At 47.6% G+C, this 14,086-nt stretch overlaps 1 protein-coding gene across 3 annotated transcripts in view; it reads right to left on the minus strand.

The window, feature by feature from the left end:
* LOC142255063 (serine/threonine-protein kinase D3-like) overlaps positions 1–5,409 on the minus strand; it is a 62,588-nt gene extending 57,179 nt beyond the window's left edge. Inside the window, exons 1-2 of one of the 3 annotated variants that reach the window (XM_075326504.1) lie at positions 5,293–5,409; positions 2,109–2,175 (exon numbers count right to left, since the gene is read on the minus strand). The gene's annotated coding sequence lies outside the window, so the exon portion shown is untranslated. Of the gene's footprint in view, positions 1–2,033; positions 2,176–5,292 lie in introns of those variants that run through there. The other 2 variants (XM_075326502.1, XM_075326503.1) reach the window with 2 other exon arrangements.
* Positions 5,410–14,086: the final 8,677 nt, after the last annotated feature.

Genomic DNA, 14,086 nt, shown 5'->3' on the forward strand with positions numbered 1-14,086 from the left:
GCCTTAATGAAACAAGAACTTTCTAGGTTTAATGAGCTCTTTGATAAGGTCACCATGGTCAGAGATAGTGCCCAGAAAGATTTGTTGGGGCGCCCTAAGTATTTCAGGCATTGAAAGGGCAAGAAGATTGTTCAGGCCATGGGTGGAATAGTTGTACGGAATGGGGAAATAGAAGACAATAACACCAAATTTACTGCTTAGCAATGGGGTTTGTTTGAATGAAATCGGAATGGATGTTTTCCTCTCGGGTTTCCATGATGGATTGGAAAAAGCCTTGATGTTGTCAGGTGAGGTTTGGTCAGAATCCTAGGCAGGCTCGCATTGTCTTCCTCCATGGCCGAATATGTAATATGCAAGGGCTGATGTACAGCACCGGTTGGACTTTAGGTTTCGGACTACGAGAACGGGATATAGTAAAGAAGAAATGGCCATGGACTAAGATGGCTTATGTCATTTACAAGTTGGCTAATTAAAATTGTTGCCAACCCATTTAACCCCTTAAGGACCGTGGGCCACACTGGTACATCCTAAGCGGTCATAGAGTAATCACCAATGGGTGATCGGCGCACGTCAGCTGATTTGAACAGCTAAAATGTGTGCCTCGCAGGCACAAGTAGATCCACGATCCACTGAAGCCTGTTAACCCCTTAAATTATGATGTCTATGTGACATGGAGATTTAAATCCCCGCCGCTGTAAATCTTGAGTTACCCGGCCCCATTGGCAGCGCAGTGACATGATAACTGTGAGCCGATGGTTGCCATGGTAGCACAGGATCATATAACGACTCCTGTAGCTCACATGACTCACTTCCTGTTTCACCCAGCCAAGTGCTGCCAGTGACAAGAGGTGAGTATTTCTGGTGATCTCAGCTGTGCAGCTCCGATCAACAGAAATGAACGAGAGATCAGACTGCTGATCACTATAGTCCTCTAGGGGGACTAGTGAAATAAGTAAAAAAAAGTTTAAAAAAAAAAAATAAAAAACCTAAAAGTTCAAATCACCCCCCATTCGCCCCATTGAAAATTAAAGGGTTAAAAAAATAAAAAATATACACATATTTGGTATCGCCATGTTCAGAAATGCCCGGTTTATCAAAATATAAAAGCAATTAGTCTGATTTGTAAACGGCGTAGCGGCAACAACATTTCAAATGCCAAAATTACGTTTTTTGTCGCCACAAATTTTGCGCAAAATATAATAATAGCAGATAAAAATGATGAAAATCGTAGCATCTGCGCAAAAATTATACCATTAAAAACAACAGCTAGAGATGTAAAAAATAAGCCGTCACTGAGCCATAGATCCCGAAAAATGAGAACGCTACGGGTTGCGGAAAATTACACAAAAAGTGTGTCACTTTTTTGGACATACTTCTGATTTTTTTTAACACCTTAGATAAAAGTAAACCTATACATGTTTGGTGTCTACGAACTCATACCGACCTGAGGCATCACGCCGACACATCGGTTTTACCATACAGTGAACAAGATGAATACGATATCTCAAAAATAGTTAAGCAATTGCACTTGTTTTTGCAATTTTTCCACAGCAGGAATTTTGTTGCTATTTTCCAGTACACTATACAGGAAAAAATTATGGTTTAATTTAAAAGTACAACTCGTCCCGCAAAAAACAAGCCCTCATATGGCAAGATTGGCAAAAAAATAAAAAAAAGTTACAGCTCTCGAAAGAAGGGGAGCAAAAAAACCCCCGTAAAATTGGCCGGGGGTGAAGGGGTTATGCCACATTGGTGTTGTCGGTGTTTTTTCTATCTCGTGGTTAACGGTGGTGGTTTTCAATGCAGCTCGGGATATTTTAAGGTGCTGGTGTCTTACACTTATTGAGAATTGGCTTTTTTACACTGTTTTTATCGCTTCGTTACCAGTTGTGGTCAAGTCACACTACTGGAATTTCATGATGCGAATGTTGTGCATCACGAGGCACGCAAAAATGTTCCTGTTTATATAGACGTAAATAAAAGTGAATACAAAGTTGTGCAACAACGGAGAGATTGTTTTGGCTTTTTCTTACTTTTACTTCCTTTAACTACAACAGAACGCAGAGTTTCCTGATGGTTTTCTGTACGCGGCGCTGGGATGTTTTCACCTTAAACTGAGCCATAATGTCCGGATCCAGATCCACATTCAGCGCTGGGTGGGTGGAAGGGCCATAGCTAGTAAAAAGGGGTATGGTTATCTAAAACGAAATTCTCAATAGTCTCCAACAAAACCATTTCAAGCAGTCGTCCCCCCAAATAAGGTGTAATATAACAAAGTGTTTCAGGCTTAAAGCAGAGGTGTATAGACAGATGAAGCCAAATACTAGAAAATATAAACCAACTAGCTGTAGTACCCGGCGTTGCCCGGGATAGTAACTGTCTCTCTGTCTCTCTCCCAGTCTCTGTCTGTGTGTCGCAGTCTCTCTGTGTCTTTCTTTGTCTGTATGTGTCTATGTCTCTGTCTGTTTCTATCTCTCTGTCTGTATTTGTATCAGTCTATCTGTCTCCATCTCTGTGTCTGTCTGTCTTTCTATATCTGTGTCTGTCTCTATATGTGTGTCTGTCTCTTTCCCTGTCTGTCTCTTTCCAGGTCTGTCTCGTTCCCCGTCTGTCTCTTTCTCCGTCTGTCTCTTGCCCCGTCTGTCTCTTTCCTTGTCTGTCTCTTTCCCCGGTCTGTCTCGTTGCCTGGTCTTTCTCTTTGCCCGCTCTGTCTCTTTGCCCCTCTTTCTCTTTGCCCCTCTGTCTCTTTCCAGGTCTGTCTCTTTCTGTCTCTCTTTATCCGTCTCCCCACCGACATCATATTACCTCACACATAAGCTTCTTATACTAACAGTTTATTTTGTTCCTATAGCAACCACTGACAGTTGCTATTAATAGCCTGTACCTCCCACCTCCATTCAGTTTAATGGAGGAAGGATTTTGGAGAGTAACTGTAAAGCGCGGGGTTAAATTTTCCCGTCAAAACATAGTCTATGATGTTCCCTGAGTCACTGGAGGTGGCCGCAACTCATAAGGGAAAAACCTGGTGACAGGTTCCCTTTAAACAGAAAGCTAGTTGCTAAATTATACAATCAAAGTTCAGATTCTAAAGTTCATGGCATAAAGAATAATATTTACCAGTATAAGGTGGGTTGTTCCACTTTCCCAATGCACGTTTCTGCACTATGCCTTCTTCTGGGGGGCTCTACACTGCTCTTCTCCTTTCCATACTGGGCCTCTTCTTTCCACTGTGTCTTCCTATAGTACTCAGTCTCTATACTGTGCCCCCTCATCACACTCCCCCCTAGTCGGCATACTGTCCAATCCTTGCTGTGGTTTCAGACTGTCCCACTATGCTGCACACTTTCCATACCGCCGCACAACACCCTCACACTACCAAGGCTCTATTCTGTGCCCCTACACATTTTTCTCATCCCATATTGTCTCCATACTACTTCCGCACCCATCTCCCCCTCTCTCCACATTCTGTGTCTGCACTCATCCTGCCCCCTTGCTCCATGTGCTGTGTCCTCAAATTCTCCCCTTCCCTCCAAATACTGTTTTCTCAAATTTCTCCCCCCCAGTTGCTCTGTATATTGTGTCCGCATATACTCTCCCAACTTGCTACCCATACTGTGTATGTATATATTCTCCTCACCCTCCCCTGATTACGCTGCTGACCTAATCACACTAATGACCTAATCACACTGCTGACCTAATCACACTGCTGACCTAATCACACTGCTGACCTAATCACGCTGCTGACCTAATCACACTGCTGACCTAATCACACTGCTGACCTAATCATGCTGCTGACCTAATCACGCTGCAGACCTAATCATGCTGCTGAACTAATCAGGTTGCTGACCTAATTACACTAATGACCTAATCCCACTGCTGTCCTAATCACACTGCTGACCTAATCACACTGCTGACCTAATCACGCTGCTGACCTAATCACACTGCTGACCTAATCACACTGCTGACCTAATCACACTGCTGACCTAATCACGCTGCTGACCTAATCACGCTGCTGACCTAATCAAGTTGCTGACCTAATTACACTAATGACCTAATCACACTGCTGACCTAATCACACTGCAGAAGTCACACTGACCTGAAAGATGCGAGTACAATTTATCAGTTGAAGCTGTCCCGCAGCAATGTCTCTGAGCTGGCTATCAATTGACAGCTGATAAGGAGCATAGCTGACTCCCACTACGGTGGAGTGGGGGCAGCATAATGCAGCTAGAGAGGAGACAACGTGGGCTGGCACGTCATGCGGTCCACCAGCTCCCCCTGCCGGTCGTTGCCAATGTTGCTCCGTAACCCCAGTCTAAGTGTAAAAATAGTATAAAGATATAGCAACATCTGAAAAACAGCATTGATGTCTCAATATAGCAAAATGTAATAATGACTAAACAAAAATATAATAAAAATGATCAAACCGTGTCATTTGGATAAAAAAAAAAGACCAAAACCTACTGTTCATAAAAGGAGTTTCCCCACATATCAAACTGTACAATTGTACAGCAAAATCCTGATAATCTCTATGTTTTATCTATAATTCCAACTCTAAAGACAGTGCCGCCATCAGAGCATTACTGCCAATACTGGTGTATGGGGGCCAGGAAAGCAGAGACAAATAGAGGGGCCAGGACTGGGTGAGACGCTGCACAGCTGAGCCACTGACAAATGGTGTGGCACGGGGTAATTACTTTATTTTGCTTTATTAAAGGGGTATGCCCAGCTCCAAGATCCTATATGTAGTAGGTGTAAATATAAGCAATGTGCGCGCGGATCCACAATCTGCAACATAAAATGCACTGTACGCATACCTCCTTAAAGTGTGATTGGAGAGGACGTGGTGCAGAAATGGAGTGGCGGTGGGACTGGGGAAGGTTTGAGGGGTGCACACATTGCTGGGGGGGTCTCAAGGGCACCTCAAAATTTTTACCAGTATGTGGTCCTGATATTCCTGGTGGCAGCCCTGTCTAAAGACGACGAATATAAGAACAGGCATGGAAAATGGAAACATCAAATATATCAAAGCAAAGATAAATACAGAATTTAATTAATTCATTAATTAAATTAATTAAATTAATTAAAAAAAAAGAAAACGAAAGGGCAATGATAAATAATCGTTGGTGAAGCAAATAAATAATCACTGAGAGGATGACAACACGAAATCGCAACATGAAAGGGACTGGAAGAGCGGAAGGTAAAGGAGAAAAGTCCGAAAGATTGCGAAAAGTGAAGAAACACAAAAGTAATAGTATAAAGAACAAAGTAACAAAAAGAAAGTTTCCTTACCAGCGCTCAGAGGATCTTCTGCTGCCGGTGACAGCTCTCTGGGCAGCCTGCGCCTGCACAGCTTCCTCCTCGAATATCTGCTATTTGTACATTCTGTAAACAACCTGGCAGACAGGATATTGTGCAGCTGCTCTGTCCTTTTCACCCCTCCCTACTGGAAGTCCTTAACCCCTTCACGACACGGCCAACTTCCGTTTTTGCTTTTTTTGTTTTTTTCCTCCACTTCTTCCCAGACTCATAACGTATGAGGGCTTGTTATTTGCAGGACGAGTTTTGTACTTTTGGTTTTGGTACCGGTGTTAGCCATTTGAAAAATGATTGATTGCTCTCAGTGAGAGAAACAAAATTAAAATTTTGTAGTTGTGATACCTTTTAATGGCTAACTAAAATAAAATATGATGACGTAATGAAGCAAGCTTTCGAGACATCTCAGGTCTCTTCCTCAGGCATGGTATGACAAAATATCTGAAGAAACACAAATATATACACAATACAGGGCAGAGCGACACATAGTAAAAGGACATTTAAATAAACAAACACTGAGCTTAGAAAGTGAATCCTTAATTAGCTTTGATTAGTGGTGTGAAAGGTTTATTGTCCCAATATCCATGTAGGATAAGAGGCATGGTGCCCTAGCAGTCTCTGGAGTAGACTCCTCAGATTCTGTAGTGGGTCATAAATCCTCCTGACAGGTTGAGTCCTGTGTCCACAGAGTTAAACATTGTGATGAATTTGTTTTCCCAGACCCTGCGATGGCTCTGTGATCTGAAGTTGCCTTTTAATATGACAACTTTCATGTGGTTTATGTTGTGTCCTGAAGTACAGAAATGTTTGGCCATAGGTAAATGAGTTTTTTTGTCTGTAATTGTGTAGCGGTGAGATCTTATTCTTGCTCTAAGGCGGGCTTTACACGCTGCGACATTGCTAGCAATTGCTAGCGATGTCCAGCGCGATAGCACCCGCCCCCGTCGTACATGCGATATCTGGTGATTGCTGCCGTAGCGAACATTATCGCTAAGGCAGCGTCACACACACATACCTGGTCGGCGATGTCGCTGTGACCGCCGAATAATCCCTCCTTCAAGGGGGAGGTGCGTTCGGCGTCACAGCAACATCACCGCGACGCCGGCCAACAGAAGCGGAGGGGCGGATAACATCCCGCCCACCTCCTTCCTTACGCATTGACGGTGGACGTAGGTAAGGAGATGTTTGTTGTTCCTGCGGTTTCACACACAGCGATGTGTGGTGCTGCAGGAACGACAAACAACATTGTATCTGCAGCTGGAGCGACATTATGGAAATGAACGACGTGACACAGATCACCGATTTTTTACGCTTTTAGGCTCGTTCATCGTCGCACCTAGGACTTACACATTGCGATGTCGCTACCGGCGCCGGATGTGCGTCACTAACGACGTGACCTCGACGATATAGCGGTAGCGATGTCGCAACGTGTAAAGCCCCCCTTAAGCGGGCTTTACACGCTACGACATCGCTAATGCGGAGTCGTTGGGGTCACGGAATTCGTGACGCACATCCGGCCGCATTAGCGATGCCGTTGCGTGTGACACCGATAAGCGATTTTGCATCGTTGCAAAAACATGCAAAATCGCTAATCGGCGACACGGGGGTCCATTCTCAAATCTCGTTACTGCAGCAGTAACGAGGTTGTTCCTCGTTCCTGCGGCAGCACACATCGCTGCGTGTGACGCCGCAGGAACGAGGAAGCTCCCCTTACCTGCCTCCCGGCTGCTATGCGGAAGGAAGGAGGTGGGCGGGATGTTACGTCCCGCTCATCTCCGCCCCTCTGCTGCTATTGGGCGGTGGTTCAGTGACATTTCAGTGACGTCGCTGTGACGCCGTACGGACCGCCCCCTTAGAAAGGAGGCGGTTCGCCGGTCACAGCGACGTCGCCGGACAGGTAAGTATGTGTGACGGGTCTGGGCGATGTTGTGCGGCACGGGCAGCGATATGCCCGTGTCGCGCAACAGATGGGGGCGGGTACCCACGCTAGCGATATCGGGACCGATATCTCAGTGTGTAAAGTAGCCTTTAGTCTCTGTCCTGTTTCTCCAACATAGAGACCCCGAATAGGACAGATGTGAAGCCCCACAGGTGCTGTGTCGGTGTCGGTGCGTTACCTTCAGGGACTCCACGTAGCTGGTGCTGGTCACAGGTAGGGAATCTTCAGTTTTGATCGTGACGCCACTCTCAGATTTGCGGTCAGAGGGGACCGCCACTGCAGATTAGGAGGCACCTGGGGCTGATGGTGGGTGCAGTCGGGTGTAGTAGCCTCCTGAGAGTGAGGCAAGCCCCAGGGCCCTTTGTAAAGCTGTAGTACCACAAGTCGCAGAATGACCACACACAGGCAGAGTGTCTTTCAGGGTTTTTACTCACTTCAGGTGGCAGGGTGAGTAACCCGGGCGTAGCTGGGATGAACCAGGTGGGAACCAGGTATCCTTCCGGCTGACTGTATGAGGGTGACTACAAACTCGCCTTCCTTAGCCCTTGGTGGTTTGGGGTGACCCCGACTTTGAGTCCCTATGGGGGTCACCCAGGGAAGATGCTCCAAGCCTCTCTCCCCTTCTTGTTTTGCCGTGTGCTTGTTCCCCGGGCCAGGCCACTCCAGCCTCTTGCCTCCTGTGACCTATGGGCCCTACTTGCGGTTACGTGGCTGCGGCTTTTGTAGTGTTGTGGTGTGGGCTTTAAGAGCCCCACACCGGCAGGTTTAGCAGGGAAAGGTGAATCTATCCTCGCTTCGGGATCTGCCGCCCGGTTGGGCCTGGTGCTCTCTAGAAGTCTCCTTACTTCCCACTCCGTGCACTCTCTAGCTGAAGCTGGCTTTCAGGCAGCACTCCTAGTTGACCGTTCTCCCCCGTCTGTAGTCACTGCGCGGGCGCTGTTAGACAGCATCAGCCCCACAGGTCTGCTCCTCACTGAGCCCTATGGAGTTCTGCTCTAACCGACTCACTGCTCCTCCTCTCCTGTTCTTGCCTACGCCACCTAGCAACCAGATTCTCTTACCACACCCCTTGAGAGGAGATGGAGGCTTTTAACCCCCTGCCACTATTCCAGTGGAGGTATAGGCTTTGCCCCCTCCTGGGATCCCCAGGGGTCCTCTCATGGGTACATGTGTGAGACCTGATCACTATGCGCCTGTGTTCCACACCCCTGTCAGCCTTCTGGATTACCTGTATTGTACTGTCCCCAGCATGGGTGCAGTACTCAGTGGTGCCTGACCAGGTCAGGGGCGCCACACATATAGTGTACAGGATTAAAGGGAACCTGTCAGCAGAAATTTTGCACTAAGGTTGACAACGCACTTTGCGTTTCCATCTGCGTTTCTGCTGCTTTTTAGGTGCGTTTTGTGAAGCACCTTTTTCATGCCAAAAGGCATGCGTTTTGATTTTCCAGCAAAGTCAATGGTAAATGTTGATTTTCAGACCGCACTTTGCGTTTCTAAACGCTGCGTTTAATTTGCATATTTTGTGGCAAAAACTATGCGTTCAAAGAAGCAGCATGTCAGTTGTTTTTGCCATTTTGGGTGCGTTTTGCTAACATTGAAGTCAATGAGATATGGCAAAAAACCAAGATTCCTGCAATTTACCTGCTTTTCCAGTGCAGAAAACATGCGTTTTGGACATCAAAATAATGATTTCATATGTCCCTTTACACACACACAATCCGACAATTAAAATTAAGAAAAATATGCTTTTAATGCTATTTTACCGATATTACCGCTATAATTTTATGAAATATCTATATTTTCTTTATTTTTCACATTAATATAGATCTGATCCTTTTTTTTCTCTTTTTTCATTCTGTTTGACAGTTTAAACTTTATTTAGCAGTGTCTTGATGTTCAAAACGCATCTGTCAAAACGCAGGTAAAAAAGCATACAAAAAGCGCTGAAAACGCATCTAAAACGCGGTAAATACGCATGCGTTTTCAGCGCTAAATTTCTGGAAAAGGCAACTTTGGTCAAATCAATTAAACCCAAAACGTGCGTTTTAAACTGAAAGTAGGTGAACGCAAAGTGCGGTCACAGCCTAAACCTAAAATATTCCCCTTCTGCAGCTCTTGGGCTGCATTCTAGCAAGGTTCCTGTTGCTATTGTGCCCCCTTTTAGACCAAAATAAATACTTTATAAAGTGGTACCTTTTTGTATGCAAATCTTGTTAATCATACATGGGGGCAGGCTGTCTGGTGTCCGTTATTCTGTCTCCTGCTGCTTTACGCCGTCCCGCATCGCTCAATTTCATACCTAAGGACGCCGCCCAGTGCGCCCAAGGTCTCGTGCATGCGCCGTGCCACTCTAGCGGGACTGAGCACTGTGCACAGTGTGACCGCTGGTGACGTGTTTCGCAGGCGTGAGAGTATGGGCGGCGCTGTGATTTTCATCAGCAAGTACCCGCCCATAATCTCGTGCCCGCGCTTTCCCCTCTGCCTCCACCGTTCTGCGCAAGCGCTGGCCAGATGACCCCACGTCAGCTCTTTCCCATCTTGCCCTGGAGCAGGAAATAGATGGGCTTAACGGAGCAGCATAACGGTGGGGGCAGAGTGAAAAGCGCGGGCACGAGATTATGGGCGGGTACTTGCTGATGAAATCACAGTGCCACCTATAATCTCACGCCTGCGCAACACATCACCAGAGGTCATACACATTCTGATCTGGCAATAAATCCTAAGTCTTATGAAAAGGCTTGTTTAAAAAGCCACTTATGATGTTTAGGATTGCTACTTCCAATAGGTGGCGCTAGAGTTTGTCTCCTTGCTCACCATAGGGAACATGTAAGTACTAAAATGTTTTTTTTATACATTCATATTACACTCTATTATAACACAGGGATGGGTAGGAAGGGGTTACTAGGCCACGCATCACCCTTAAAAAGTCTTCAGTGCAAGCAGTCGGCTTGTATTAATCTGGAGAAACTTTTTTGTTGTTGCAGTTCCTCTCTCTGAGTTTTCTGGAGATAAGGTATTTGTTAACTTTCCTCTGTATGTATTTCCCTGTGTCTTCTTTAGAGCTTAGTGGGGTTGACTAAACGCTCATCCCATCCGTTCCCTACCTAGGGCCTATTTTAGGGTCAATCAGGGTCAGGTATCCTGCTCATCAAATAAGTGGTAAACCTATCTAGGGTGGTGAGGGAAGCCAGGGCCCAGCGGTAGGTTTGGTCAGGGGTCACCATCTCCCCTTTCCTTGGACACAGGGTTTCCCCTCTCTTTCGCCGTTTGCTTGGTACTTCCCTAGCATGACACCAGCTCTGCTTCAACATTTATTTCTGTGGCGCCCTGGACTAGCCAGGTCATCACAGGTAACATACATACACCCCCACCCCCACTAGACAGTAACATTAGCCAAACATAAAATCCTTGTTGCCTCCCTCCAGGGTCTGATGTCCACACCAGGTGGGGCGGAGCCAAGCGGTTGGCCCCCACCCACCGAGGAGTTCACAGGCCTGGAGGCGGGAAAAAGAAACAGTTTAGTTGAGGAGGTTGAAGTGAGAGGCGTAAAGTGGAGAGTGTCTGGGTTTGTGGCCCAGGCACTGACAACAAGGTTGGCAGACGGTGGTGGCCGTCTGCAGGAGTGGTGAATCAACGCGGAACCGTAGGACCGGGGTCGGGCGTCGGCCCGCCGGTACTGACCGGGGAGCGAAGTGAAGCCAGCACACACAGGCAGGGCCATCGGACCCCGACTAGGCTTGGAGTCGCCGTCAACAGTCAAATCCGAGTGTGACAGGAACCCCAGGGGTTTCCTAACAGCTAAAGACCCATTAGAAGGCAACCGTCCGCACCGTGAGGGTATACAGCTACCGCCTAAGGCTAGAGACCCAAGGACCAGCGCCTGCGGGCAAACGGGCTCCTCCGGCATCCATACACCGGGGAGCAGACTACCGTTGGGGATCCATCGTAGTCAAATAGTACACAAAGGTGCAGGGAAAGACAGCCGCCATCACCTGTCCGAGGAGAGACACTGCAGCCGGCTGCGGGACCCGTCCATCCAGCCGTTTGGTTTACCGAGGACTTTGTGCATCTCTTACTGAGTGAGTACACCTGTGCCATACGGCACCGCGCCGCGCTGTCCCTGCAACCCTGCACCTCACCAACCCTGCCTCCCCATCACACCACCGGGCCCCGGGACCACCGACCCCTACCCACAGAGGGGAAAAACAACATCCCAGATGCTCCCTACCATCTCTCCCGGGATCCCCGTCACCAGCAGCGGTGGTGTCCATCTTCACCACAACCCGTGGGTAGCGTCACGGACTAAATCCCCCAAAACCAACCACCCTTTTCACTCACGGGCGAGGAGCGCCGCTCGAGTCCCCGGATCCAGCCCACCGCTCGAGCCACTGAGCAGCAGCCGCAGCAGCGCCGTACCCGAGCGTTAGCGAGCGCAGCGGCGGCGTCCTCCCCGCCCGCGACATATCCAATCCAGCTCTGCTTCACCAGTATTTGCTGACCTAATTCCGCTTCACCAGTCACCACCGATCCAGCTCCACTTCACTAATCACTGCCAATCCAGCTCTACTTCACCAATTTCCACTGATCCAGCTCCGCTTCACCAGTTACCGCCAATCCAGCTCCGCTTCACCAATTACCACTGATCCAGCTCCGCTTCACCAGTTACCGCCAATTCAACTCCGCTTCACCAATTACCACCGATCCAGCTCCGCTTCACTAATCACTGCCGATCCAGCTCCACTTCACCAGTCACCGCCGATCCAGCTCCACTTCACCAGTCACCGCCGATCCAGCTCCACTACACCAGTCACCGCCGATCCAGCTCCACTTCACCAGTCACCGCCGATCCAGCTCCACTTCACCAGTCATTACTGTTTCAGCTCTACCATATCACCTTGGCATCTACTCTACAGCTCTGTCCTCCGTTCTACCTCACCAGAGCCTCCTGTCCACGCTGCTCTAGAACTGCTCTTCCAGACCTGGGGCTTCAAGGATTCGCCATCCCAGGACAGACATAACAGGTATAATACATTATGTATGAAAAGGAATCTCTACGAGGGTTTTGGGTACTGGAAAATTGAGGTTTTTTTATTGTATGTTTCTACGTTAAAAAAAAAATAATAATTAAACAATTCATTTTTCTTTTAAAAAAAAGAAGGTTTATTAGGAAAATCTGATAATTTCATGAGCAAAATAAAATGTGTACCGTGGAATGAACCAAAAAATGCTAATATAACAATAAGATGTGACGCATGGTTAGCAGTTTAATAAGATTTTTATGGCTGGCGGGATCTTTTTGTTGGGGACATCACATCAATGAGGCGTCCGGCTGGGTGACCACTACGGCACTGGTGATGGCCGATTGCGTTTGTTCACACTTTTCGGAGATAACTGTTACGGCGAATTTTGGAGGCGTTTTGTTTATAAAGTAATGACGCTTTTCCATCTATTGAACTTAAAAGACAAAGTCATGGACACAAAGAGAATACGTTACATTTAAATAATATATAACCATATTTGCGCACTTCTAGGCACCAAATATTGGGTGGAGGCAGAATACAAGACCCCAGCACCCAGAGCTCAATATACCCAGTTAATAACCTCATGCAACTCAATGCCACACAGTGGCACAACCTCGCGGGTTATAATGCTTTAGACCAGGCAGGGTGGGGTATGTAGCCAGACAATCAGGAGGCCCCCAATTAGGATAAGAGCATAGTCCTATTCAGGTAAGTCCCTATTTTTCCAGAAGTCTTCCAGACTTTTTAGCACAATAGGCTACGATGCATAAAATTACATTTTTTTTTATTATTATTATTATTTATTATTATAGCGCCATTTATTCCATGGCGCTTTACATGTGAAAAGGTGTACACATAAGAGGAACAAGTACACTAACACTAATCATAAACAATACAAGGCACAGACTGGCACAGGAGGAGAGAGGACCCTGCCCACGAGGGCTCACAGTCTACAGGGGATGAGTGAGGATACAGTAGGTGAGGGTGGAGCTGGTCGTGTGGCACTATAGCAGACTGAGGTTTACGGCAGGTTGTAGGATTGTCGGAAGAGGTGGGACTTCAGGTTCCTTTTGAAGCTTTCCAAGGTAGGAGAGAGTCTGACGTGTTGTGGCAGAGCATTCCAGAGTATGGGGGAGGTACGGGAGAAATCTTGAATGCGACTGTGGGAAAGAAGATGCAAGGGGAGTAGAGAAGGAGATCTCTGAGGATCGAAGGTTATGTATGTGTGACGCTCTGGGCAAGCCAGGGGTCACAGGTCATTGCACCACCACACCCTACATCCCAGTCAGGAACACCAAAGCTAAACTAAAATCCTTGTTGCCTTCCTCCAGAGGCTGATGTTCACACCAGGGGGTGGGCCAGGCGGTTGGCTCCACCCACCGAGGAGTTTACAGCCCTGGAGGCGGGAAGTACCAGGCAGATTAGCTCAGGGAGAGCTTGAGTAAACAGCTAAGATGAGTTAAGGAAGTGAAAGTAGAAGTGAAGTGGAAGTGGTAAAGGAGGAAAGCAAGAGTGGTGACAGGAAAGAAAGAGAGTGGAAAGCCTGAAGTGGGTCCAGCTGTGTGCAGGACCGGGTCAGCAAGGTCAGCAACGACTGTGACTGTCCAGAGGGGTGATTGTTCGGGAGTTCCTGGAAGGACCGCGGACGGGTAGTGACCCGGCGGTCTGGAGCAGCGTGCAAAGGACAGTCAGCACCAGGGCAGGGGCCTCTCGGACCCCGGCAAGGCTAGGAGTCGCCATAATTTGCCGAATCCGTCAGTGAAGGGGACGTCGATCCCCCAACAACCAAGTCCCGATTGAAGGCAAC

This window comes from Anomaloglossus baeobatrachus, chromosome 10, assembly GCF_048569485.1.
Source record: "Anomaloglossus baeobatrachus isolate aAnoBae1 chromosome 10, aAnoBae1.hap1, whole genome shotgun sequence".
NCBI lineage: Eukaryota > Metazoa > Chordata > Amphibia > Anura > Aromobatidae > Anomaloglossus > Anomaloglossus baeobatrachus.